Here is a 25,173-nt window from a genome sequence, read left to right on the forward strand (position 1 = left end):
CTGGCATGCGCGGCGGGCGGGGCAAGGGCAGCGGTCCTCCGTCATTCACAGTGGCAGAACTTGCTCAATACCAGGGTCTTGGTGCGCCTGAGCTCCTCGGGCTCATTGCTTTCCGCACCAAGCCACGACGAGGTCTCCAGTGCTGCCTGGCTCTGCTAGACATGCCGGCTGCGGTAAGTGGTATCCTTTGGACGCCTCCTGTTCATCAGCTCCTTGCCCCGACTCCACCTTGGTGAGAAACAGTGCCAAAAAAGCTACCTAAGGACGCGGTGTGGTGTGGTGTGGTTCTAGCTGTGATCCTGCAAAAATAGTACTTTCTGCATTCGAGTTTCTAAAATAGGGATAACAAAACGGCTCGTGTGTTAAGAACCTAGCGTACGAATAAACGGGTAACAGACTCAGTTCACACACAATCAGGCCTCCCTTGAAAGCAGTGGCAAACCAAGTCTTCTGTGCACCTTTTATTCTGCCGGAGAATTTTGAAGTTATCTTGTACTCCACGACCTATCTATATATTCTCTAACGAAAGAACAGCCCAGGATTACCTAGCTCGCTCTCAGCTTGCAAACCTTTCTTGCGAATTTCAGTACCTCTCTTTCTACTCCCAATGATGCATGCTTCCCAACAGTATAACCTAGTGTGGCCATCCACACTGGACCCTTGACACCGTTAAACCTCTAGAAGAATGTAGTGAAGAAATAATGTGTCAGTTCCACTTGTGACCTTAACTTTTTCTTTCTTCTTTCTTTCTTATTGGTTGTGGGAGTTTGTTTGTTGTCCTTAGATGCGCCTACTCTCCCACCTTAAATTCACACAGATGCCACAGATCCTTGGAGAGGAAAGGCCCCAAGCACATGAGCCCATTTTATATATATATATATATTAGGTTGGCTTACAGAATGCAGCCGAAGTAGTCCAACAATGGTTGTCTCACAGCAGAAAGGATGAGGAGGAATCTGGCGGCTGCTCTGTCCACAAAGCTGAACTCAGCAGTCCCAATTTGGTGCTGGAGCCCTAGGGGATTCCTGGAGATCTCACTGCTGATCTTTAGTCTCCACAGGAATTCCAAAGAAGTCAGTTCTAATATTGGTGAGGTAATGCTGCAGAAACAGGGTAGGTGAACTTGCCTCCAAGAGTAAAGGGCAAGCAGGCAAAAAGCAAAGTAGCCTTCCTATGTCCTGTTATCTAAAGCGCTGCCCAGATTTAGGGTGACTCTTCCTGCTTCAGATAGCATGATTGAGACAATTCTTAAAGGCCAGTCGATGCCTTGGGAGGCAGAGGCAGGTGGAAGTTCGAGGCCAGCCTGGTCTACAAAGTGAGTCCAGGACAGCCAGGGCTACAGAGAGACCCTGTCTCGAAAAACCAAAAAAAAAAAAAAAGAGGCCATCATGAGTGAACTTCAAGACAGCCAGAGCTATGCAGATAAACTCTGTCTTTGGAAGAAAAACAAAAGACAATTCTTCACAAGAACGCCTACCGGCTTGTGTGTTAGTCAACTCCAGATGCATCAGGTTGACAATCCACAATCATGACGTCTACATCATGTAAAATGGGGGCAGATCTTCCCTCCTATGCCTCATGCAGTGGTGAACGCATCGCTGTCCTGTTTAAGCCTGCTTTTTTTTTTTTTTTTTTTTTTAGTATCACAAAAGGTTATTTAGCAGAAAGTTTCATATGAAAATGCATGTGACCCAATTCTACGTCACAGCCACACAGGATCTTTGGGAAGGGATGTGGGTGCCTCTGCAGAACATTGTTTAGACTCTTTCCGGGGCTTCTGACATAATGCTGCTGTTTCCTCGGACAACCACCGTTCCGATGTTGCTCTCTTGCCCACTAGCTGCCGTCTCCACACTCTCATCACTCACAAGGTGCATGAAGGGATCAAAGCCCCACAGTATTCCTTGTACGTGTCTGGCACCATTCAACTTCAACAGTAACTTATCGTCCGTAGATTTCTTCAGGTCGGGAGAGTGGGCCTTGCTCGTGGCGACTCCTCAGCGGGCTCGGCGAAGGGGTGAGCCTTAAGCCTGCTTTTGAGAGGTTAAGCAGAGCTTTGCTTTATAAATCTCGGCCTCTGCAGGGGCATACTTGTGCAGATACTTTAGCGTTTGGGCACCTGGCCCTGGAAAATAAAGAAAACCCCTCATACAACCCTGTCTGATTGACTTGAGGGTCCAGAATTCAAAGATTCTAGAACATGCTCCACTACCCAGGGACCAGTGGCAAGCTCAGATCCTGAGCTTTCTCATTCTGCATCCCCTGCGAGCTTGGTGGTGCAGAACTCCATGCACATAGCCTCATCCTGGGAGACCTGGGAGATCTCTAACACGGGATTCTGATTTGCAAGTTTGTTCGTTTCTTTTTCTTTTTCTTTTTCTTTTTTTTTCTTTCTTTCTTCTTCCCCCTCTGCGGTGTACTCTGGAAAGGCTGTACATGGTGAAATAAGGAAACTCAAGATACAGACATCCCATGAGTCATGTGGTAGACTACATGATTACAAAGTCCCTACTGTCTCCGCCACCACAGGCTCCTTAGTTCTCTGCCTCCAGCACTGTTTTGAAGGCTGTGGGCTTAGCTGCCTTGAAGCTTACCACGCCTCTGGTTCTTCTCTGATCCTATGTTACTACTGTTGGGGTTCAGGAACAGCCACACAAATCACTCAGACGTCAGGCTCAGTCAGATATGGATATTTTATATTGAACGCACACCCCAAGACGGATCTCGGGGAGCCAAGACTGTGACCCCAGGCAGTTCTCAGAGCCAGTTTTAATGTGGAAACAACCACACACGGGTGCATTTGCAACATTCAGTCTATCTAGGCAAAGCAATGCTCTCTGACCTTTAAGACAATCAGCTAGGTCTAAGGTGGTAGGAGGAGCCTAAGGAGTTTCCAAGACCTGAGGGCTTCGTGATGGGGAGCTTCCAAGTGAGAACAACAAGATGTTTTGGTTAAGACAAGGAACATTAAGTCAAATGAAGGTTATGGGCTAAAATGGCGGAACTATTGTCAAGCTTAAGCCTGGCACTACCATGTGAGCCACTCACTCTCCTTTGCTTGCTTCTCTCTGCCACAGACAGCTGCCGTGAACTCCGCCATACCTTCCCTGTGCAATAGACTGAAATCCTTCTGTAAACGTGAGCCAAAATCAATCTGTCCTCCCTTGAGTTGCAGCACAACTTGGTCACAGCAGCACAAAAGACGCTAATACAGTCTCTGACACTCCTGCTAAGGAGAGAGGATGCCTCCTCAGCCCCTCCTCAGGTCTAGGTGGACCAACAGATTGTGAAGGGTGTCACATTCTGGGATTTCTGAGGCTGAGTCACTAGAAGCCTTGGTGCTTCTTTCCAATTGTCTTGGACAGGTGTACTGGGGAAAGCCAGGTGCCGTAAAGGAATTCCAGTGCTCCGAGACTGCCATGCTGGGAGGTTGCCAGCCTCCAGCTTTTCTAGTCTAGAGCCATTCAAGTCTTCTCACTTGAGTGACAGATGGCCAAGAAGCCAAGAGAGGGGGTCCCTGCTGGACACGGGTTGCTAGTGTATGGGCAAAATAAGGAAGGGTGCTTGTGTAAGCCAGTACGTTTGGGGACGATCTGTTTGTTACACAACAGATAACTAAGGGCGTCTATCACTCACGTCCAACAAGGACAAGAAGTCTAAGTAATGTACACTCAATCAAGAGTTCATTAAGGAAGGGCTGGGGAAACCAGACGGGGGTGGCGCACAACATCAGCCCCAGCTCTCAAGAGACAGAGGCAGGTGGATCTTTGTGGGGCTAGCCTGATCTACATAGTGAGTTCCAGGACAAATAAGAGATGCACAGTAGAGAGACCCTATAAAAAGTAAAAAAAAAAAAAAAAAAAACCTAGGAAGGGCCAGTGAGACGGCTCGTTGGGTAGAGATTGCTGTGTGAACCTAGGTTCAACCTCTGCAGCCCATATAAAGGTGGAAGGAAGGATCTGACTTCACAAAGGCGTCCTCCGACCTCTTCTCTCACTCCACAGCATAAGCGCACACACATAACAATAATAAATATTAAAATTTAAAAACTAGAATTCATCCAGGTGTTCTTTTAATCCCAGCACTTGCGGGACAGGGGCAGGTGGATCTCTGAGTTCAAAGCCAGCCTGGTCTACAAAGTGAGTTCTTTGCCAAACAAGACTACGTAGAAGATCCTGTCTCCAAAAAAAAAAATCATCAAAAAATGAAAGACAATATGATAATATGTAAATAAATAAAATCAAATATACATGTAGTTCAGCTGTACTGGTTACGTTTAAAACGCCCTGACAGAAGGCAAGTTGGGAGCTGGAGAGAGAGCTCTGGGGTTAAAAGTACTTGTTGCCCTTGTAGAGGCTCCAGGTTCGGTTCCCAGCACCCACACAGTGCTTCATAACCAGCGTCCATTGCTCTAGTTCCAGGGGATCCAACCCCCTCCTCTGATCTCATCCCAGGTATGCACATAGTACGCATATATGCATGCAGGCAAAAATACCCATACACAGAAAATAAAATATATCTTAATGGGGAATAAGAGCAAGTTAGGGAATAAATGCTTGCCTTGGCTTATAGTTCCGAAAGGGATGCAGTCTACCATAGCAGGGAAGGCATGGAGGCAAGGATATGAAGGTGGCCTGGCAGACAGGAAGCAGAAAGACCACACTTCATCCATACATAGGTAGCACAGGGAACTAACAGAAAGTGGGGGCAGCCTATGCAACATCAAAGCCTGCCCTGAAGACGTACCTCTTCCAGCAAGCCTTCACTTCCTCAAGGCTCCATAATCTTCCCAAATAGTGCCATCAACTGGAGACCAAGTGTTCAAATACCTGAGCCTGTGGGGGACATTTCTCATTCATACCTCAGTTCCATATGCCTTTGTACCTAGAATTCACGCTACCCTTCCATCACTGGTCCTTCCTAAGGCAACAAATTCCAGGTCCCAGAAACGTTAATGCCAGTGACAAACAAAACCAGAGCCAGCCTTTAGCCTGCAATGCTTCAACTCTAGACTGTGAATAACAGAATCGTTATGAACTGCCTGGTTATGAGCCGTCATACGGGTGCCAAGGAACTGAGCCTGGGTCCGATGACCCTGTTGGGCCTTGACGGAGAATGGCCCCCACCATAGGCTCATATATTTGAAGGCTTAGTCCCCAGTTGGTAGAATTGTTTGGGAACGGTTAGGAGGTGTGGCCTTGTTGGAGGACGTGTGTCACTGGAGATGAGCTCTGAAGTTCCAAAAGGCCATGCCGGGTCCAGTTTCACACTCTCGCTGCCTCCGCCTGTAGATCAGGATGTGAGCTCTCAGAGACTGCTCTAGTGCTATGCCCACCCGCCTGCCGTGATGATCATGGAGTCATCCTCCAAAACTGTAATTAAGCTCCCAATTAAATGCCTTCTTCTATAAGTCGCCTTGGTCATGATGTCTCTTCACAACAATAGAACAATAAATAAGACTCACTCAAGCTACCACGTGACCTATGAACAGCGCTTACACAGATGGGTTAATTAATGCCTCTGCCACCTGGATTCTTACTCTCCTGACACTGGGTTAGTTTCCAGGAGAGCAGGTTGTTAAACAGTGAGTTCAGCTTCCTTGGGTTTCTCTGGTTTCCCTCTGCATATACTTACTTGCCTGTTTCTTCCCTCGTGAGTTGAAACACTGCAGGTTTCTGACTAAACAGAGACCTGGGCATCTCCAGATGCCGCAGATGCCAAATCAACCTTTTCCCTTATAATTTTTTTTTTCAATTCCAGATATTTTATTAGTAGCAACAGAAAATGGACTAAAGACAATTTCTCCAAAACTGGAGCCTGAAGCAGTCTCTGAAGAATTTTGTTTGTTTGGTTGGTTTTGGTGTTTGGTTTGGTTTGGTTTTTTGAGACAGGGTTTCTCTGCATAGCCTTGGCTGTCCTGGACTCATTTTGTAGACCAGACTGACCTCGAACTCACCGAGATCTGCCTTCCTCTGCCTCCCTGAATGCTGGGATTACAGGCTACGCCACTGCATCCAGCTAGAAATGGTTTATTAAGAGAATGGTATCAAAAGAAGCACAGTGAAACTAAGCTTAGTTTTACAATGAAGCTTAGTTTTTTTAGGGGTTAAGGTGTTTTTAGGTCTACATAGATGTTTTAAATTGATAATGACAAGATATAATGGAGATTGATTTACATTCAGGATTTTAGATGCACCAAGATAGGAAAGATTTTTCTCAAGGCTGTCAAATACAAATAGCCAAAACACTAAGAATGTAACATTTATATAATTCCTGATTGTGCCATGGTTCTTCTTGCTATAGGTAGTTTATTGTATATACATGTAATAATATAGATGTATATGTAAAAAATAAAAAATAGTAATTAACTAAAAGGAAAAAGAAAAAAGAATTACAGTATGAGTCTGTCATCCAATACTTGTCATTTAAATGTAAGGCCCCTTAGTAATGTCACTTTAGCCATAGTATATAATTCAATGTCAAAAGATTGCCAATTATATAATAAATACATTTTGTTATATGAAAAAAGTAGAAGAAAGAAACACAGTGAAGGGGCTGGAGAGATGGCTCAGTGGTTAAGAGCACCGTCTGCTCTTCCAGAGGTCCTGAGTTCAATTCCCAGTAACCACATGGTGGCTCACAACCATCTGTCATGAGATCTGGTGCCCTCTTCTGGTGTGCAGGTGTACATGCAGGTGGGGCACCGTATATCTAATAAATAAATACATCTTTTAAAAAAAGAAAAGAAACACAGTGAAGGAAGACGAATCAGGAAAGGGAGCTGAGCAAAGTTATGGTTGTGGTGGAGTTGTGCTTTCAGCCTGACCCTGTGGAGAAGCTTGGAATATAAATTATACCAGAGTTAAATCTACTTTGAAGTAATGGAGGGATAGCTCATCACTATCTCATTAAGCAGACAACACTAATGAGAAGAAAGGTCCAGTCAAGACATTTTGGTAGGAGTACCAATAATATAGTTGTTGTGTATCTATTGTGTGCCACACCTACTGTGAAGCAAGACTTAATAGTTGCCCCAGTAAGAGTCATCTGATTGGCAGTCTGGCTTTCCCTAAATATCACCAGATCTCTTCAGGCACTAATTAAAAAAATAAATAAATATATTTTAGTATTCCAAACATCTCTTTATATTTTAGTTTATGTGAGACTAGCTGATTCTCTGACTATAAATGTCATAATTTCACCCAAGTGCCAACCAGTAGATGCTATGTGGCCTGTGAAAGAGGCTGATCCTAAAAGCTTATTTAAAAAAAAAAAAAAAAAAAAGCACTCCAGAGGCAGAGGCAGGCTAGCCTCAGAGTTGAAGTGACCCTCCTCCTCGACCTCCCGAGTTCTGGTGTGAGCTCTTGTAAGCCAGCTATTACAAAACTTGGTCTGTTTTTGTGTTTGTGCTTGTTTTTGTTTTCCTCTTCTTCTTCCCAGTACTGAAGACGGAACACAGTACTCTGTTCATAGTCAGTGAATGCTAAGTATCCCTCTGAGTCCCATCACCAGCCCTCTTTTTTCAATCTAGGAATCTGGCCCAGGTGGCTTAGTCAGTGTTCTGGTGCTGTGAAGAGACGCCATGAGCAAGGCAACTCTTACAAAGGAGAGCATGTCATTGTGGGGGGGCGGGGCAGGGGGCTGCTTACAGGTTCAGACAGAGGCTTACTCTGTTACCATCATGTCGGGGCAGCAGGTTGTCCCGGTGCTGGAGAAGCAGCTGAGAGCTTTATGTTCTGATCCTAGGCAGCAGGCGCAGATACAGACAGACAGACCGACAGTAATGCTGGGTCTGGTGTGGGCTTTGGAACTTCAAAGCCTACCCCTAGTGACGTAGCTCCTTCCAATAAAGCCACACCTACTCCAACAAGGCCTCGCCTCCTAATCCCCCCCCCTCCCCGGGCAGCTCATCAATTGGAGACTAAACATGCAAATATATGAGCCTATGGGGGTCGATTTCAAACCACCACACTAGATCTCTTGGTGATATTTGGTGATCTCTTGGTGATAAGACTTTTTATTTCTTTTTATTCCTTTTGTTTGTTCGAGATAGTGTTTCTATGTAGCCCTGGCTGTGCTGGAACTCACATTGTATAGCAGGCTATCCTTGAACTCATTGACAGAGAACTGCCTACCTCTGCCTCCAGAGTGGTGGAATGAAAAGTGTACTCGACTGTGCCCGGCAGGTACACATTTCTATTGAGTCTATACCAAAGGAATGCTGATATGTGTCTAACCAGCAGCTCCTGGGGAGAACAGCCCACGTGTGTAGCGTTGGCTGATTTCTATTGTACAATGTTCCCACCAGGACATATTTCAAGCTACCTGCGTGTCACTGAACGCAGGACCGAGAATCAAGGCATAGACTCTGTTCTCTGCGGCCTGTAGGTTTCCCTGGCAGTCTTTTCAGAGACAGATGTCAAAACAGAATCAGACAGGCAGGAGATGTATTAGGGGCAATGTCTGCAAATGGTAAAGAGGAAAGAATCCAGAAAAGGCAAGGAGACGATTCAGGCTGGAATACAGGCCCCATGGTTGTGAAGAAAAGGAAGAAGACCGGCTAAGAGGAGTCGTCTACCTAGAAACAGCTCTGCGGAGACACGTGCTGAGCTGGTGGGGAGCCCTGGAGCCAGTTTGCCAGTTGAAGCAGTCCTGGCTCTCTCGGGAATCAGCCTGCATTTAATACAATCCAGTGAGGAAGCCCTCGGGACCGCTAGTCAGTCACACTCCTCAGGTGGAGCCGCTGAGCAATGTACTTGCCCCCTTTGCGACATTTACCTGGACTGGCTCAGTGCAGGTAGGAAATCTCTCCCCGGTCAGAATCTCCTCTGCGCGTCCTGCTTTTTACAAGTCAATGCATACCTATGGCTTGGCTTGGTTGGAAGCTGAACTGGCTATTTTAGATGGAATGGGTATCAGGCAATTAATTTATTAGAAAAGAGGGAGACTTAAGAGGAAGGCACTGCCGTTTCCTCACAGTAAGCATGCATATAAGTGTTCTAATCACTAATGAGGTGAGTAGGAGTTGATTGTGCTACGGATTGCGCTGCTTAACCACGGGCATTGTGCTGTCATGTGACTTCCTCACCATGCAGACATCACAGACAGTGCTTAGCCAACTAAAATGGCTACACCATCCCTGAAGTAATGGAATCATCTGTGTATATTATGTGGCTTGTGACTATATATAGCCCTGACCTATGGCTTCTGTCTTATGTGAGAAGAGCATAGAAAAATCAAGCAAGTTGGTCAGGAATGGAAGCTGGAATCACTTCTCGGCCTTTTGGTTAAGATCAACTACAGAAATAGAAGCGTGAAAGATCATGTAATCCAAGTTATAGCTAGCCATTGAACTAAATCTTGTGCTGCTTTTTGAAAAGTAGCCCATATACCCTTTGCTGTTCATTCCCTTTAAACATTAAAGAGCTTTGCGCATCAGGCAGCAGCAAGGGTGGGAACATGGTGGCTGGGAAGTGATGCACATTAGCAGTGGTCTCCAGGCCTTGCATGCCCACATGCTGTTCTCAATGCCCCAGCCAGGCTCCTGAAATCATAAATGTTGTTTATAGCCCTGGGTCTTGTGGGGTTCCCTATGCAGATGCTATTGTTATCCAGCAGGTTTCCCTGTAGGCTCCTCTGCAGCTCCTGCCTCTTCTATTTCCTGGAGCAAATCCTACTTTCCAGATAGGTTACATACTTGACACCCCTTACCTCTTGTCCTGGTCCCCCACCAGGGGGCCATGCCATCATCTTTCTCCACCTGGACTCTTACCCCAATGCCATGTACTGCGTAGGTAGAGGCACACGCCTTTAATCCCAGCACTCAACAGGCAGATACAGGCGGATCGCTGTGAGTTCGAGGCCAGCCTGGTCTACAAAGTGAGTCCAGGACAGCCAAGGCTACACAGACAAACCTTGTCTCAAAAACCAAAAAGAAAACAAAAACAGAAACAAAAAAGAAAAAAGAAAAAAGAAAGCTCTGGGCCAGCCAGGGCTATACAATGAGACCTGGGAGGCAGGCGAGGGAGGAGAAGGCTAGGAATTGGGTAGAGTTTAGCTACGAACCCAGACAAGTCAAGGCTGACGGTGTTTGGAGGGAGGAAACTACATTATAACCTCAAAAATAAAAATTAAAAGGCTTACAGTGCCAATTGCAGACAAGGTTCAATGAGGACTGAAAGCAGACATCTGGGAGGTTTGCGAGCAGAGTCTATGACTTGGGTGGCTTTGAAGTATGTGCCTGTAGTCTAGCCTGTCTTTGTATGCACTTTTGTCTCTTCTGGAAAGTTCCCACAGTCGTCAGGGTTCGGGTGTCATCCATGCTGGCACAGAAGCTAGATAGTTTTGATATTAGTGTAAGTTCTCCCAGAAAGGGATCCTGAGGCAAGGATTCAAGTATAGCATGTGCTCTGTCTGTCTGTCTGTCTGTCTGTCTGTCTGTCTCTGTCTCTGTCTCTGTCTCTGTCTCTCTCTCTCTCTGTCTCTCTCTCTCTCTCTCTCTCTCTCTCTCTCTCTCTCTCTCTCTCGTGTGTGTGTGTGTGTGTGTGTGTGTGTGTGTGTGTGTGTGTGTGTGTGCGCGCATGCGCTTCCAGGGAGCAGTTAGTGCAATGAGAAAATGAGATGGGAGGGGAAGGCAATTACCACAAGGTACAATATCAAACCAGTTACTCTTCTAAACAATTAGAGCTTAATTCCAGGAGAGAAACTCTGGGAAATGGTGTGGGACTCAGAAAGGAGAGGGAACAGGAGTTTGGGGATGGGGTGTGTGGGTGATTAATTAGTTCAAGGATACTCCCTGAGACTTCAAACTCTTTGGATGTGCAAATCTCTCTTATAAAATGATGTGGTAGCTCGTGCCTTTAATCCCAGCACTGGGAAGGCAGAGTCAGGCAGATCTTTGTAAGTTTGAGGCCAGCCTGGTCTACAAAGTGAGTCCAGGACAGCCAAGGATACACAGAGAAACCCTGTCTCGAAGAAGAAGAAGAAGAAGAAGAAGAAGAAGAAGAAGAAGAAGAAGGAGAAGGAGAAGGAGAAGGAGAAGGAGAAGGAGAAGGAGAAGGAGAAGGAGAAGGAGAAGGAGAAGGAGAAGGAGAAGGAGAAGTTGTTGTGTTCAAGATCATCTTCGACAGGATTAGGTTGGAAGCTAGCCTGAGCTACATGAGACCTAGTCTCAAACAACAAAAAAAAGATGAAGTTGGAGGGATGGTTCAGTGGTTAGAGTACTAGCTATTCTTTTAGAGGATCCAGGCTTGGTCCTCAGCACCCGCACGGAGCTCACAAGCATCTGAACCTGAAGTTACAGGAGATTTAATGCTCTTTTCTGACCTCCACAGGCACAAGGCATGCGAAAGATGCACAGACGTACGTGCTGGTCCAACACCCACACACACAGAAACAAACAACTGACTCTTGTAATATTGCCCAGTCTGGCCCTGAAACCCTAGGCTAAGTTGCCCTGCCTGACTCAGCAACCTGAGAGGCTGGAACAGGAATGTGGCACTGTGTCCTGCTTCTGCTTAATCAACCTTTTATTGGCTTACTAGCTGCTTAGCTCTCACTTCTGTGTATTGGTCATTCGTACCACTGACCCGTTCTCCTATTGGTTTTTTGTTCCTTGGTTGGTTGGTTGGACAGGGTTTCTCTGTGTAATATCCCTGGTTGTCATGGACTCACTTTGTAGACCAGGCTGGCCTTGAACTCACAGAGATCCACCAACCTCTGCCTCCCAAGTACTGGGGTTCCAGGCGTCCACCACCATGCCTGGCTTGGTTCTTGTTTTCTTGTTGATTGGTAGTACTTACACATTCAGATACTGTTTTCTCCATTATGTATGGGGACAATATACTTTTTCAGATTGAGGTTCATCGTGTAGTAATAGCCATTTGGGGACAGGATGCTAGTATTTAACTAACCTCCTCAGTTGGCTCCTAGCCACCAGGACACAGGGACTGCCAAGAACCTTAATCTTCTCTTCAGCTCTTCTGCTGAAGAATTTGGCCTTCACGGTGACTGGCTGCTTAGGGAGCTTGCCCTTCCCCAGAATGTTGTAGTAGCCTGATCGCACAACCTGATGACGGGAGCAACTCCATCTTGTTTTTTTTTGCAGCCATGACCCGTGTCTGCTCACTGACCAGTGGCCACAGCTTATCCAGGTTGACAGTTGGGCAGAAGTTCTGCCTCCTCTTTAAGTAGTGACGCCTCACACCAGCTTCCCCAAAGTCACCTGGATGACAGTTGTCAAAGTTGATGCTGTGGTGATGCGTGGCCTCCTGGGGGCTTGTGGTAATTTCCAATAAGGCCATGACTGAGTCTTAGTACATGGCCCTAGAGTTTCTGGGTCTTACTCAATCTGGATGGCATGGTGGCAACAGAAAGAAAAGCCATTTTTAAAATGAAGGTAAAATAAACAAACAAACAAACAAATAAATAAAATGAAGGTAAAATTATCTTTTATTATGATTTGTTTTTTGTTCCTTAAGAAATCTTTTCTTGGCGTGTGGAGTGGCACATGCTTTTAATCCCAGCTCTCTGAAGGCAGAGGTTAGAGGATCTCTATTACAGACGAGCCCACTCAACATAGCAAGTTTCAGACAGAACTGCCTAGTGAGAGCATATTCCAAGGAAAAGGAAAGAGAGACGGTACGATTTGCCAAATAATCTCAGATACTCAGAAACTATGTAAGAGGATCGTTTGCAATTTCAAGACCAGCCTAGCTTAAATAGTGAGATCCTGTTTCAAGAAAGGAGATGGGGACAGGCTGGAGAGATGACGTACACGCTGAAAGTATGTCCTGCCTGGCAGAGGATCCAAGTCTGGTTCCCTGTCTCCATGCCCAGCAGCTCACACTTGCCTGTAACTCCAGCTCCAAGGGATCTGATGCCCTTGTCAGGACTTCACAGACATTTGCACTTTACATGCACATACACGCAGACATACACATATACACACAATTAAAAAATTTAAAATGTCACCGGGCTTGGTGGCGCACGCCTTTAATCCCAGCACTAAGGAGGCAGAGGCAGGTGGATCACTGTGGAGGCCAGCCTGATCTACAAAGCGAGTCTAGGACAGCCAAGGCTACACAGAGAAACCCTGTCTCAAAAACAAAGAAAGAAAGAAAGAAAGAAAGAAAGAAAGAAAGAAAGAAAGAAAAAATTAAATATCTTTTTATTTTATTTTAAATGAAGGGGGTATAGTTCAGTGGTAGCACATGTCAGGCCCTGAATTCAATCCCTTGCACTGCAAAAACAGAAAGTCCCAGAATAAGAATTCCTTTCCTGTCTTGACATATAAAAGATGGTCATTCATTAGGTATTCTAAACTTTAACCTGCCTGAAAATTATTTAGGTAATTGTGCAATATAGGAATCCAATATTCATTTTATAGCATAAAAATTTCAAACATATACAAAGCCAACAAAGGAGGAACGAAAAATAAAGCTTGCAGCTTGCCGGCAGGAAGCCCCATATTCTGTCATTGTTCTGAAAAAAAAAGAAAGAAAAAAAAAAGAATAAACTCACACCCTGATTTGATTTGATTTATTTATTTTTATTTATTTATTTATTTATTGTTTGTTTGTTTTTCAAGACAGGGTTTCTCTGTGTAGCCTTGGGTGTTCCAGACTTACTTTGTAGACCAGGCTGGCCTCAAACTCACAGCAATCCACGTACCTCTGCCTCCTGAGTGCTGGGATTAAAGGCATGCGCCACCATCACCCAGCATCACACCCTGATTTTAAATGAGCTTAATATATTTATTTATTTGGGTCTTCGGACAAATGAGCTTATTTTTAGCTAATTAAAATAATAATAAGCATTTATTATCTGACAGTTTCTATGGGTTAAAGTTTCAGGGGTGGTCCAGCTAAGTGGTTTGGCCCTGGTGTGTCAGGGCTGAAGTCAAGTTGCCAGTCTGAACTACAGCCCTCCGAAGTGCTGACTTTCTCACATGGGTTACTGATAAGCTGTGGACAAGTGACATCAGTTTGTCATGTGTAATTCTCTTTAGAGTTGCTAGTGTATCCTTCCCCTAGAGCAGATCCAAGAGGCAAGAGCTGTAAAGGCCTTCCCAATCTGATCCACTTGGATGAGGCCCTTCTGGTGCTGTGACTTGTGGGTCCCTGAGCACCACACCCTAGGAATTGTATTGTCAGACCCAGAAGCACACAACTACAAGTCGTGAGAGCCAGAGGCCTGTTTCTCCAGGCCTTTGAAGCCAGCAACTTGCAGCACTTGGGTGGGAGGCTTATTGTTCTGGGCTTTAAGCCATTGGTGGTCCCAACAGTTGCAGCTTTTGTAAGTCCTGCCTTCCAGCAGCAGCTAGGAGTAGCAGGTGGCGCCTTCTACTGTTACAACTCTCAAAGAGACATCGGCTAAGGACGCTCCGAGCCCTACAGTGGCAAGTGTTACAGTTCTCAAGCATAGCGTGTCAGGTCAGAATTCCCAGCCCTTGACAGCAACTAGTTTTACAACTCTCAGGCCCAATGTATGCAAGGCACTTGGTTCACGCGTTTTGACAGATCCTTGGAATTTTTCTATACATAATTTTTTTTTCGAGACAGGGTCTCTCTGTGTAGTCTTAGCTGTCCTGGACTCACTTTGCAGACCAGGCTGGCCTCGAACTCACAGCCATACATACGCCTGCCTCTGCCTCCTGAGTGCTGGGATTAAAGGCATGCGCCACCACGCCCGGCTCTATACATAATTTTTTTTTAAAGAAAAAGAAAACAAATGACAGCAAATGCTGGTGAGGATGTGAGGAAAGAGCAACTCTTCTACACTGCTAGTGGAAGCGGAAGTTGGTGTGGCCAGTGTGGAAATCACTATGGTGATCTCTCAAAACCTAAAAATAGAAGTACCACTGAACTAGTGTTCATGAGAATATACCCAGATCAGCCTGTTCAGGGAAGCAGTAGCCACTCCCTGGGAACCCATGGGCCATCCCTGCCGAGGAAGCAGGTACGTTAAATAGAGATTCTTACCCCTCTCTCTCCGTTCTTCCAAGTTCAATCCCCCAGTCTCACCCCCAGCTCTATAGCCGACCTTCTGCTGTACCTGTTCCTCCCTCCCTGCCCTCATTCCCAGGGGACACACTAAGCAGATCCTAGGGGAACATCCTGCTCTCCTCCCTCTTGCAAAGCTTCTCCAATGCCACCAGCCCATCACCATTCCTAACTCTTCAGGTCCCAATATCCAGGGACACATTTTACCTGGAACCTCCTGTGGCTACCCCATCAAGACCCCAGAGGATTTTCCTACAGGCAACACACAGCCACCACGCTTTCCTAAGAACTAGAGAGGAAACCAAGGGGCAAAATATCCACCTAACAACGATAAGACCAGATATCAGCCCCTAGATTTACAACCTTCCCAATGCCAGATGCCAGTGTATAAACATAATAACAGCTGAGACATTATGTCTGAGATATGTCTGAGCCCAGCAACCCTACCACAGCAGGGTCTGAATATTCCAACATATTTGAAACACAAATAAAAGACATTAAGACAGCCTATATGAATCTGATAGAGATCCTTAAAGAGGAAATGAATAAATCCCTTAAAGAAATCTATGAAAACACAAACAGTGGAAGGAAAGGAATAAGCCAATTCAAGACCTGAAAGTAGAAGTAGAATCAATAAAGAAAACCCAAACTGAGGGAAATCTGGAAATGAAAATTTTAAGAGCCAGGAGGTGGTGGCACATGCCTTTTGTCCCTGCACTTGGGAGGCAGAGACAGGCAAATAGATCTCTGTGAGTTAGAGGCCAGGCTGGTCTATAGAGCAAGTGTCAGGATAGCCAGGGCTACACAGAGAAACCCTATCTCGAAAAACAAAAGAAAGAAAGAAAAGAAAAATTTAGGAACTCAAACAGGAACCACAGAGGCAAACTTCCCCAACAGAGTACAGGCAATGGAGAACGAATCTCAGGCACTGAAGACACAATATAGGTAAAAAAAAAATGTTAATCTAAAAACACCAGGCACACAATACCCAGGAAATAAGAGACACCATGAAAAGACCAAATCTAAGAATAATAGGCGTAGGGCTGGAGAGACGGCTCAGAGGTTAAGAGCTCTGCCTGCTCTACCAAAGGTCCTGAGTTCAATTCCCAGCAACCACGTGGTGGCTCATAACCATCTGTAGTGTGATATGGCGCCCTCTTCTGGCTTGCAGGAGTACATGCAAGCAGAGTACTGTATACATAATAATAAATAAATAAATCTTTTTTTTTTTTTAAGAATAATAGGAGTAGAGGAAGAAGAAACACAGGTCAAAGGTACAAAAAATATTTTCAACAAAATCATAAAGAAATTCCTTAACCTAAAGAAAGAGATGTCTATCAAGAAACAAGAAACATACAGAACACCAAATAGACTGAACCAGAAAAGACGGTCCGCTTGGCACATAATAATCAAAACAGTAAACATATAGAAAAAAGAAAGAATATTAATAGATGCAAGGGGAAAAGACCAAGTAACACATAAAGGCAGACCTATTAGAATTACACCTGACTTCTCAACAGAGACTCTGAAAGCCAGAAAGACCTGGATAATTATGCTGCAAATTCTAAGAGACCACAGTTGCCAGCCCAGACTATTATACTCAGCAAAACTTCCCATCACAGTATATGAAGAAAATAAGATATTTCATGATAAAGCAAAGTTTAAAATAATATCTATCTACAAATGCAGCCCTACAGAAGGTGCTGGAAGGAAAACTTCAATCTAAGGAGGTTAGCTACATACAAGAAAGCACAAGGAATAAATAATCTCAGACCAGCAAATTCAAATGAAGGAAAACACACACAGACAGAGAGAGAGATACTAATGGAATAGGTATCAAAACAGAATCCACCCTACTGCTGCTCCTAGAAACACACTTTAGCTGGGGATGGTGGCATACATCATTAATCCCAGCATTCAGAGAGGCAGAGGCAGGCAGATCACTGTGAGTTCAAGGCCAACCTGGTCTACAGAGTGAGTCCAGGACAGCCAGGGCTACACAGAGAAACCCCATCTCTGTGTACTGGGGGTGGGAATGAGCAATAGAATGCGTGTGATATGAAAGTAAAAAACCCTGGAGGGAGGAGGAAATGAGCTAGAAGGCAGGAGGATGTGGGGGAAGGGAGCAGAAAGGAAGATCAACAAAGATTACATTTACAAATGCCACAACGAAATCCATTGCTTCTCGTGCTATGAAACCAGACAAAATTTTAAAGAGGCAATATTTCTTTGTAACCTCTTTTCATAAATTCAGGGGCAGTCACTCTGATCCACCCATTATAAAATTCCCTGTCAGTCTTGCACCAAATGTTTTCAAGAAGCAAAGGCAATCGTCATAGATCTGCACCATCTAATGCAGTAGTGATCTGCCATGCGTCTATGTGGTTACTTACATTTAAATTAAAGAAACATAAAGGGTTTTATGTTCAGGTGACTGGGAGTGCAGCTCAGTGATGAAGAACTTGTCCAGCATCCAAGAGACCCTAGCTTTGTTCCCTGGCACCCCAAAAAAAAGCATTTCAGTCCAGTCCTCAGTGATACTTGAGTGTTTATTAGCTATAGCGCCTACTCTAGAGAATAATGCAGCCGGGAGGTGGTGGTGCACATCTTTAATCCTAGCACTCAATAGACAGAGGCAGGCAGATCCTTGAGTTTGAGGCTAGCCTAGTCTACAGAGCAAGTTCCAGGACAGCCAGGGCTATCTTGAAAACCTAAAAATAAATAAATAAATAAATAAATGCTACAGAGTCTGGTTTCTCTGTGTAGCTTTTTGTTTGTTTGTTTGTTTGTTGTTGTTGTTGTTTTTGTTTCTCAATACAGGGTTTCTCTGTGTCACGTTGGCTGTCCCAGACTTACTTTGTACCAGGCTGGCCTCGAATTCACAGAGTTCTATTGAGTGTTAAAGCCATGTGCCACCACTGCCTGGGCCCATTTTGAGCAATTTTAAACAGAGACAGGAGGCCACACATTTAGCTACGTGAACAGATGGGCAAAGATATTGTCAGAATTATTTCTTAATACACCAGTATGTTGTTATTGTTGTTGTTGTTGTTTCTTCCAAACGTTTGTTAACTGGGGACTTGAGGCAGAGGCTGGCAGATCGCTGTGAGTTTGAGGCCAGCCTGGTCTACACGGTGAGTCTAAGACAGCCAAGGCTACATAGTGAGACTCTGTCTCCCCACACAAAAAAAAAAAAGAATGAAGGCAACAACAGGGGGCTTTATGGCAGGCCAGGCGCACTGCACTGCGCCTCGAGCTGCCTGTTTAGAGGCATGTTCTTTGGAGATGGATTTAATGGCTGGTGAATACTGATGAACAAATATTTATATCCTAACACTGTAAATTTCACTTGTTTCCGGTTGGCATACTACTTATTTTTGGAGAGTCTGGGGGCTGCCCTCCCTTAGCTAGATTCTACTCTGTGTGATTCTATGTCTCTGAAGGAAATCTACTTAGAAATTCTTCACAACATCAGTTCTCTATTGCCTTGAGTTTCTTCTGCATCTGTTGCGCACACTCTGATCTCTTCACTCCAGTGGCAGAAGCAGGCCAACCTTCTCTGTGAGTTCAAGGCCAGCGTAGTCTTCAGTGTGTTCGGAGCCAGCCAAGGCTGTACAGGAAGCTCCTGTGTCAAAAAAAAACCCAACAAACAACCCACATTTGTCTAAGGCTTGTCTCTTTTCCCTGCTAAAAGCCTACTGCTTTCTAAGAATCTCATCAGAAATGCCATTTACAGTAAAAAGCCATGTCCCAGACCCTTCGTGGAAACTTAATGGCTCCTGGTTTTACTTTCACAGGAGAGGGATACAAAATTAACCCACACACGCGCGCGCACGCGCGCACACACACACACACACACACACACACACACACACACACACACACACGTATTCTTCCTCTCTACAAATGACAACATCAGAGAATGAAATGAGGTAAATGATAGCTTTCACAATTGCCTCAAAAAGTACCATGCAATAAATCTAACCAAGCAAGTGAAAGACTTGTATAATACAAACTTTAAGGCACTGAAGAGAGAAACTGAAGACATCAGAGGATGGAAAGCCTTCCCATGCTCACAGATGAGTAGTATTGATATTGCAAAAATGACTACCTTGCCAAAAGCAATCTACAGATTTAATGCAACCCCCATTAAAATCTTAACAGTGTTTCACACAGATTTTAAAACCAATCTTCAGCTTTCTAAGGGAGCACACACACATACACACACAGGATTGCTAAAATAGCCTTGAATAATAAAAGAACCACCCAGAGTTTTAGCTGTATTACAGCACCATCATAATAAAAATGACATCATATTAGCATAAAAGCAGTCATGTTAAATAGAATGGAACTGAGTACCTAGGCATAATTCTACACTCCTATAAGCACTCCATTTTTTTTGTAAAGTAGTAAGCAGGTACGCACTGGAGAAAAGACAGCAACTTCAACAGTTGTTGCTGGTCATACCAGATAGCTACATGTAGATGAATAAAAATAGATCCATATTTATCACCCTGCACAAAACTCAACTCCAAGTGAATCAAGAATTTCAATGTAACATCAGGTACCTTGAACTGAAAGAAGAGAAAGGGAAATAGTCTTGAACTCATTGGCACAGGAAAGGACTTTCTGAACAGCACCCTGGCAGTGCAGGCACTAAGACCAACAGTTATTTAAATGGGACCTCGTGAAACTGAAAAGCTTCTGTACAGCAAAGGATATCACCATTTGAGCAAAGCCATCGCATATAAAATGAAAAATCTTTACCACCAATTCATCTGACAGAGGGTTTGCACCTAGATTATACTACTGAACATCAAGAAAATACCCCAGCTAAAGACGAAGTATACAACTGAAGAGATAGTTCTCAAAAGATTAAAAACAAATAACTGAGAAACACTTAAAGAAATGTTTAACATCCTTACCCATGTGGGAGATGCAAATTAAAACGACTTTGAGATTTCATCTTATCCCAGCCAGGATGGCCAAGGTGGGTAACACAAATGACAGTAGACACTGGCAAGGATGAGAGGAAGGGGTCACTTAACCACTGCTGGTGGAAGTACTCACGTGCACAGCCATTATGGCAGTGGCAGTGGCTCTGAAAGCTGGTAACAGATCTACAGAATCCAGTTGTACCACTCTTGGGCATATACCCAAAGGATTGTACATCTCAACTGCAGAGATACTTGCTCATTCGTATTCATTAATGCCCTATTCATAAGAGCTAGAAACTGGAAGCAGCCTAGATGTTAGGGTGATGAAAAATGTGGTATAGTTACACAAGGGAAAACTGAAATTATGAATGGAGCTAGAAACAATCATCCTGAGTGAGGTTCGAGAGACAGACTGTTGAAGTTGTTTCTATAGTGTTTCTTTCTCTCAGTTTCTCTCTTAACCCGGCTATCATACAAATAATTAAGACCCTTTTATATTTGTTTATCAGGCTTTACAACACAATCTTAAGCAGTTTAAGTCTGTTCTTAACCCTCTATGCTGTCCTGACTCCATCTTTACCAAAGTCCTGGAGTTACTTGCTTTTTAGTTCTTTCTTTGCTCCAGCTGAGTCTTTGTCATCTCTCCCTCCCCCCATCTGCCTGTCCTCTCATGCCCTGCTGAGTCCCCCACTTCCTCTTTTAACTCCTCCTCCCTCCCCTGGCTGGCAGGAAGTCCAGCCCTATTCTCTTCCCTGCTCATCAACTGGCTGTAAGACGCTTTCTTGACATATAAGGGCACAATTGGGGAGCAGAGTTTATACAACACTTAGACAGAAAATTCTCAGAACAAGGCTTGCAACGAGATATGGGGGGAGGGTACAGAGATCAGCATTTGAATCACGCAACAGTGTTATGCTAACAACAGACACTGCGTGGTTTTTTTTTTCCTTACATATCAATGTTAGTTTTTAAACTTTAGATATGTCTGTTTCATTTAATATCTAGGGAGCAGGGAGCAGGAAAGATCCTCTTTCTAAGGAAGGGGAAATACAATATAGTATTATAAAGGGATAAAGGGAAAACTAGAATGGAGGAATTAAATAAGAAGGCGGGGTAAAGGAGGGAACATGCAGCCGGGCAAGCGGCACATGCCTTTAATCCCAGCACTCAGGAGGCAGAGGCAGGTGGATCGCTGTGAGTTCAAGGCCAGTCTGATCTACAAAGTGAGTCCAGGACAGCCAAGGCTACACAGAGAGACCCTATCTCGGGGGGGGGGGGGGGGCGAGAAGAAAGAAAGAAAAAAGGAGGTAACATGGGGAAGGATAATTAACTTTAAAGGTCTTTTGGTTTTTACGATTAAATCTTTGATTTTTATGAAGGGTTAAGCGCTGGACAGCAGTCCTAACCATTAGGCCTAGTTGGAGGAGAATGAGAGGACCTAAGGGCTGTGCGTGAGGTGGTCAGCCATGGATTTCAACCAAACTATGGTAGATCAAGCAAACCTATTAAAATGTTGTCAGAATCCAGTCATGGGAGCCTTTGGGGCTAACCTTATAGAAAGCACTATGGTTATTACATGAGTCCAAAGGAAGAAAGGGACATTGTAATCCCTGCCTCCAATTTGTACCCCATTGAACTCCTTAAGCTTTTTTTTTTTTCTTTAAACGGAATGCCTCACAAATTCGCTAAGCTTCTCTGTATCATCGTTCCATTTCGTATATGTGCTGCTGAAGTGAGCATACGTTCATTGAGCTTTTGTCACACGTAGGTCTGCTGCCTTCCTGGTTTGTAACAGGAGCAGAGGGAGAGCTGGTCCCCTGTCACATCTGGAAGGTGGCTAGAGATGCTGGTCTAGGTGGACTTTCACAGCTTGGTCTCTTCCTCCGTGGGTGGTGTTGCTTTCTTTACTTGAGCATTTTGGATTCAGAGAGTGACCCTGTAATTCAGCATTTAAGTGAGTGTCCATAGTTGAGCCTGCTGTGCTGACTGGTTCTGTGACAGTGCCTCTTGTCTTTTTTTTTTTTTTTTTCATTTAAGATGGGAGTGGTGCTTTTTTTCCTGGCACCTGCTAGGCGGCCAGCTGTGTCAAGATGAAGCTGAATATCTCCTTCCCTGCCACCGGCTGTCAGAAACTCATTGAAGTGGACGATGAACGCAAGCTTCGTACATTCTGTGAGAAGCGCACGGCCACAGAAGTAGCTGCTGATGCTCTGGGTGAAGGATGGAAGGGTTATGTGGTCCGGATCAGTGGTGGGAACGACAAACGAGGGTTTCCCGTGAAGCAGGGCGTTTTGACCCACGGCAGAGTGCGCCTGCTCTTGAGTAAGGGGCGTTCTTTTTATAGACCAAGGAGAACGGGAGAGAGGAAGTGCAAGTCTGCTCGTGGATGCATTGTGGATGCCAACCTGAGTGTTCTCAACTTGGTTATTGTTAAAAAAAAAAAAAAAAAAAAAAAGGAAAGAAGGATATTCCTGGACTGACAGACACTACTGTGCCTCGACGGCTGGGACCTAAAACACTATGTTGTCAGAAAGCCCTTAAACAAAGAAAGTAAGAAGCCCAAGACCAAAGCACCCAAGACTCAGCGTCTTGTCACTCCCCGTGTCCTGCAACACAAACGCTGATGCATAGCTCTGAAGAAACAGCGTACTAAGAAAAACAAGGAGGAGGCTGCAGAATACGCTACACTTTTGGCTAAGAGAATGAAGGAAGCCAAAGAAAAACCGCCAGGAACAGATTGCCAAGAGACGTAGGCTGTCCTCGCTGAGAGCTTCTACTTCTACGTCTGAGTCCAGTCAAAAATAAGTCTTTAAGAGTAATGAATAAATGATCATGCCTTGAATCTCAAAAAAAAAAAAAATGGGAGTGGTGGCTCATGCTTTTAATCTCAGCACATGGAAGGCAGAGGCAGGAGAATCTCTGTGAATTCAAGGTCAGCCTGATCTACAAAGTGAAATCTAGAACAGTAAGAGCTATGTAGAAACACCCCTGTCAAAATAAAAAATCCTTGGGGACCTTTTACACAGCCTTCGCTAAAAGGAGAATTGAAAGTCAGGCTAAAGAGCCGGGCCAATTGAACTAGCGTGCAGGTCCCACACCTGTGTACAAGGTGCCTTAGGTACCAGGTGCCTTAGGTACAAGGTTCTCCTACTTAAAACATCTTCATAGGTCAATTCAAGAGACAGTGGGTACAGAGTAATTGCTATTTGCCTCGCTGTTGTTTGAGGACGAGGATGTTAGGATGTGGATGAACAGTCCAAGAACCTCCACTGGGCAAGAGAATCCATCTCTGGGTCATGTGAGACATGAGGAGCAATTAGTTTTCCCTGTAGATAAAGAGGAGGATTTCCTGGCCTAATCTACACAGCTGGAGCTGATTTACACAGCTAGAAACAGTAGCCAGCAGAGTCTGGCAAGTCTTATTTCCCTGAGCATCCTTATCCTTAAGCCTTAAGCCTTAATCCTTAATGGGGCTACCATGAGATTTACTCTGCTGGGGTCCATGCCCCATCCAAAGGAAAGGTTACGACGTGAGCCTGGGGAGGTCTTGCTTTGTGAGTGTATTATAAACTTAACCTGTTTTACTCAAGCATTCAATTTTCCACAACCAGTTTTTAAATATACCTGATTTGAATATTGTTTTACATTAAATAAACTTTTGGTTTACTTCAAACTTGTTTTGAGGTACTTGACTTAGGCTTAACTTTGACAACATATACAAAAGACAATATAAAGAGAGGTATAAATCCATTTCTCCCTTGAAGCTTGTCTCTGTAAATTAATTACATTCATACTTAGCATGACTACAAGCAGAAATTTGGGCACTTTAAAGTCAAAAGTCATTTTATTATTTATAAGGTGAATGACAATTAATTTTTATGTTTTTATTACCTTTTAAAAACAGTTTACAATAAATTAGTAAAAAAAATTAAAGCTTAAAGCAAAGTTGTAAATGTCTGAATAAGTTACACTAAGTTAGTGGCGATTGGGGCTTAAGAATGATATGTTTGATGATTTAGGTATATAAATTCCTAAGATTTACAATAAGGATTGCTTCCCCACCCCCCCCCACTTTTCAGAAAAGAAAAACAAAACAAAACTACAGACAAACTAAGGAGATCCTTTTAAGATTAGGATTGTACAAACTAAGGTAATTTATTTCTGTTAAGATTGAGTCTTCGCCAGGTGTGGTGGCACACGCCATTAATTCCAGCACTCAGGAGGCAGAGGCAGGTGGATCTTTGTGAGTTCAAGGCCAGCCTGGTCTATAAATGGAGTCTAGAACAGCCAGGATTGTTACACAGAGAAACCCTGTCTCAGGGTGGGCGGGGGATTGTCAGTCCTAAAAATAGTTCGAACTGAAGATCTTTTAGTGCCAAGACAACCTTATGTTTTGTTTTGATAGTGTTGTTGTTGTTCTAGAACAGTCACACAAAGCACTCAGACTCTGGTCTACGTCAGATATGGATGGTTTATTGATTGAACGCACACCCCCAAAACCAGGCTGATTGTAATCAGGGCCACAGAAAGGACTTGGGAGCCTAACTGTGACAGTGACCTAATTTCAGGGCAGTTCTCTTATAGAGAAACCAAATGCAAAAAAAACAAAGGGAGGACAGCAACACATTTTAGCTACCTGTGCAAAGCAATATCTCGGTTTTGGCCAACTAGACAAAGTATTATCAGCTGACCTTTAAGCTGATTGGTCCCAAGTAAGGTGAGTGAGGTGGTGGTTAGGGCTTTTCAGAGGACATCCAAAGTGTAACCAAGTGTGTAAATAACAAAAGTGCAGCCAGAGGGTAGCCAAGTGTGGAGATAACAAAGTATGAATTATGACACCGTTGAATCATCTAGTGTAGGTTAACTTGGCCCTCTGGCAGGGAATGTTAGTGTCAGCTATGAGTAACTACTTCTAGGAAGCAGAGGTAAAAAGTTAAAAAAAAAATTTAATTTCACCTTATAAACAAAATGGAAGCTGTATACAGAAATGGCTGCAGCTATGACAAAAAGTGCAGGCCCCAACAAGTGTCTCTCCACATAGCCCTGGCTGTCCTGGAACTCGCTATTAAGATCAGGCTGGCCTTAAATTCTCAGAGACAGCCCTCCCATCTCTGCCTCCTAAGTGCTGGATTAAAGTTGTATGCACCACACCTTCCACCAAAACAAAATTTAAACCACAAATACAATCCATGGAAAAATTGGGAACCTCATTCTCCTGACTCTTTTATTAAGTG

At 44.2% G+C, this 25,173-nt stretch overlaps 1 pseudogene across 1 annotated transcript; it reads left to right on the plus strand.

Annotated features, from left to right (window-relative positions):
* Positions 1 to 25: 25 nt before the first annotated feature.
* LOC311593151 (small ribosomal subunit protein eS6-like) lies at positions 26 to 23,777 on the plus strand (annotated as a pseudogene). Its single transcript, XR_014783600.1, has 2 exons — positions 26 to 173; positions 21,977 to 23,777. The product of XR_014783600.1 is annotated as a small ribosomal subunit protein eS6-like (transcript).
* Positions 23,778 to 25,173: the final 1,396 nt, after the last annotated feature.

This window comes from Acomys minous, assembly GCF_964271855.1.
Source record: "Acomys minous genome assembly, chromosome: 3".
NCBI lineage: Eukaryota > Metazoa > Chordata > Mammalia > Rodentia > Muridae > Acomys > Acomys minous.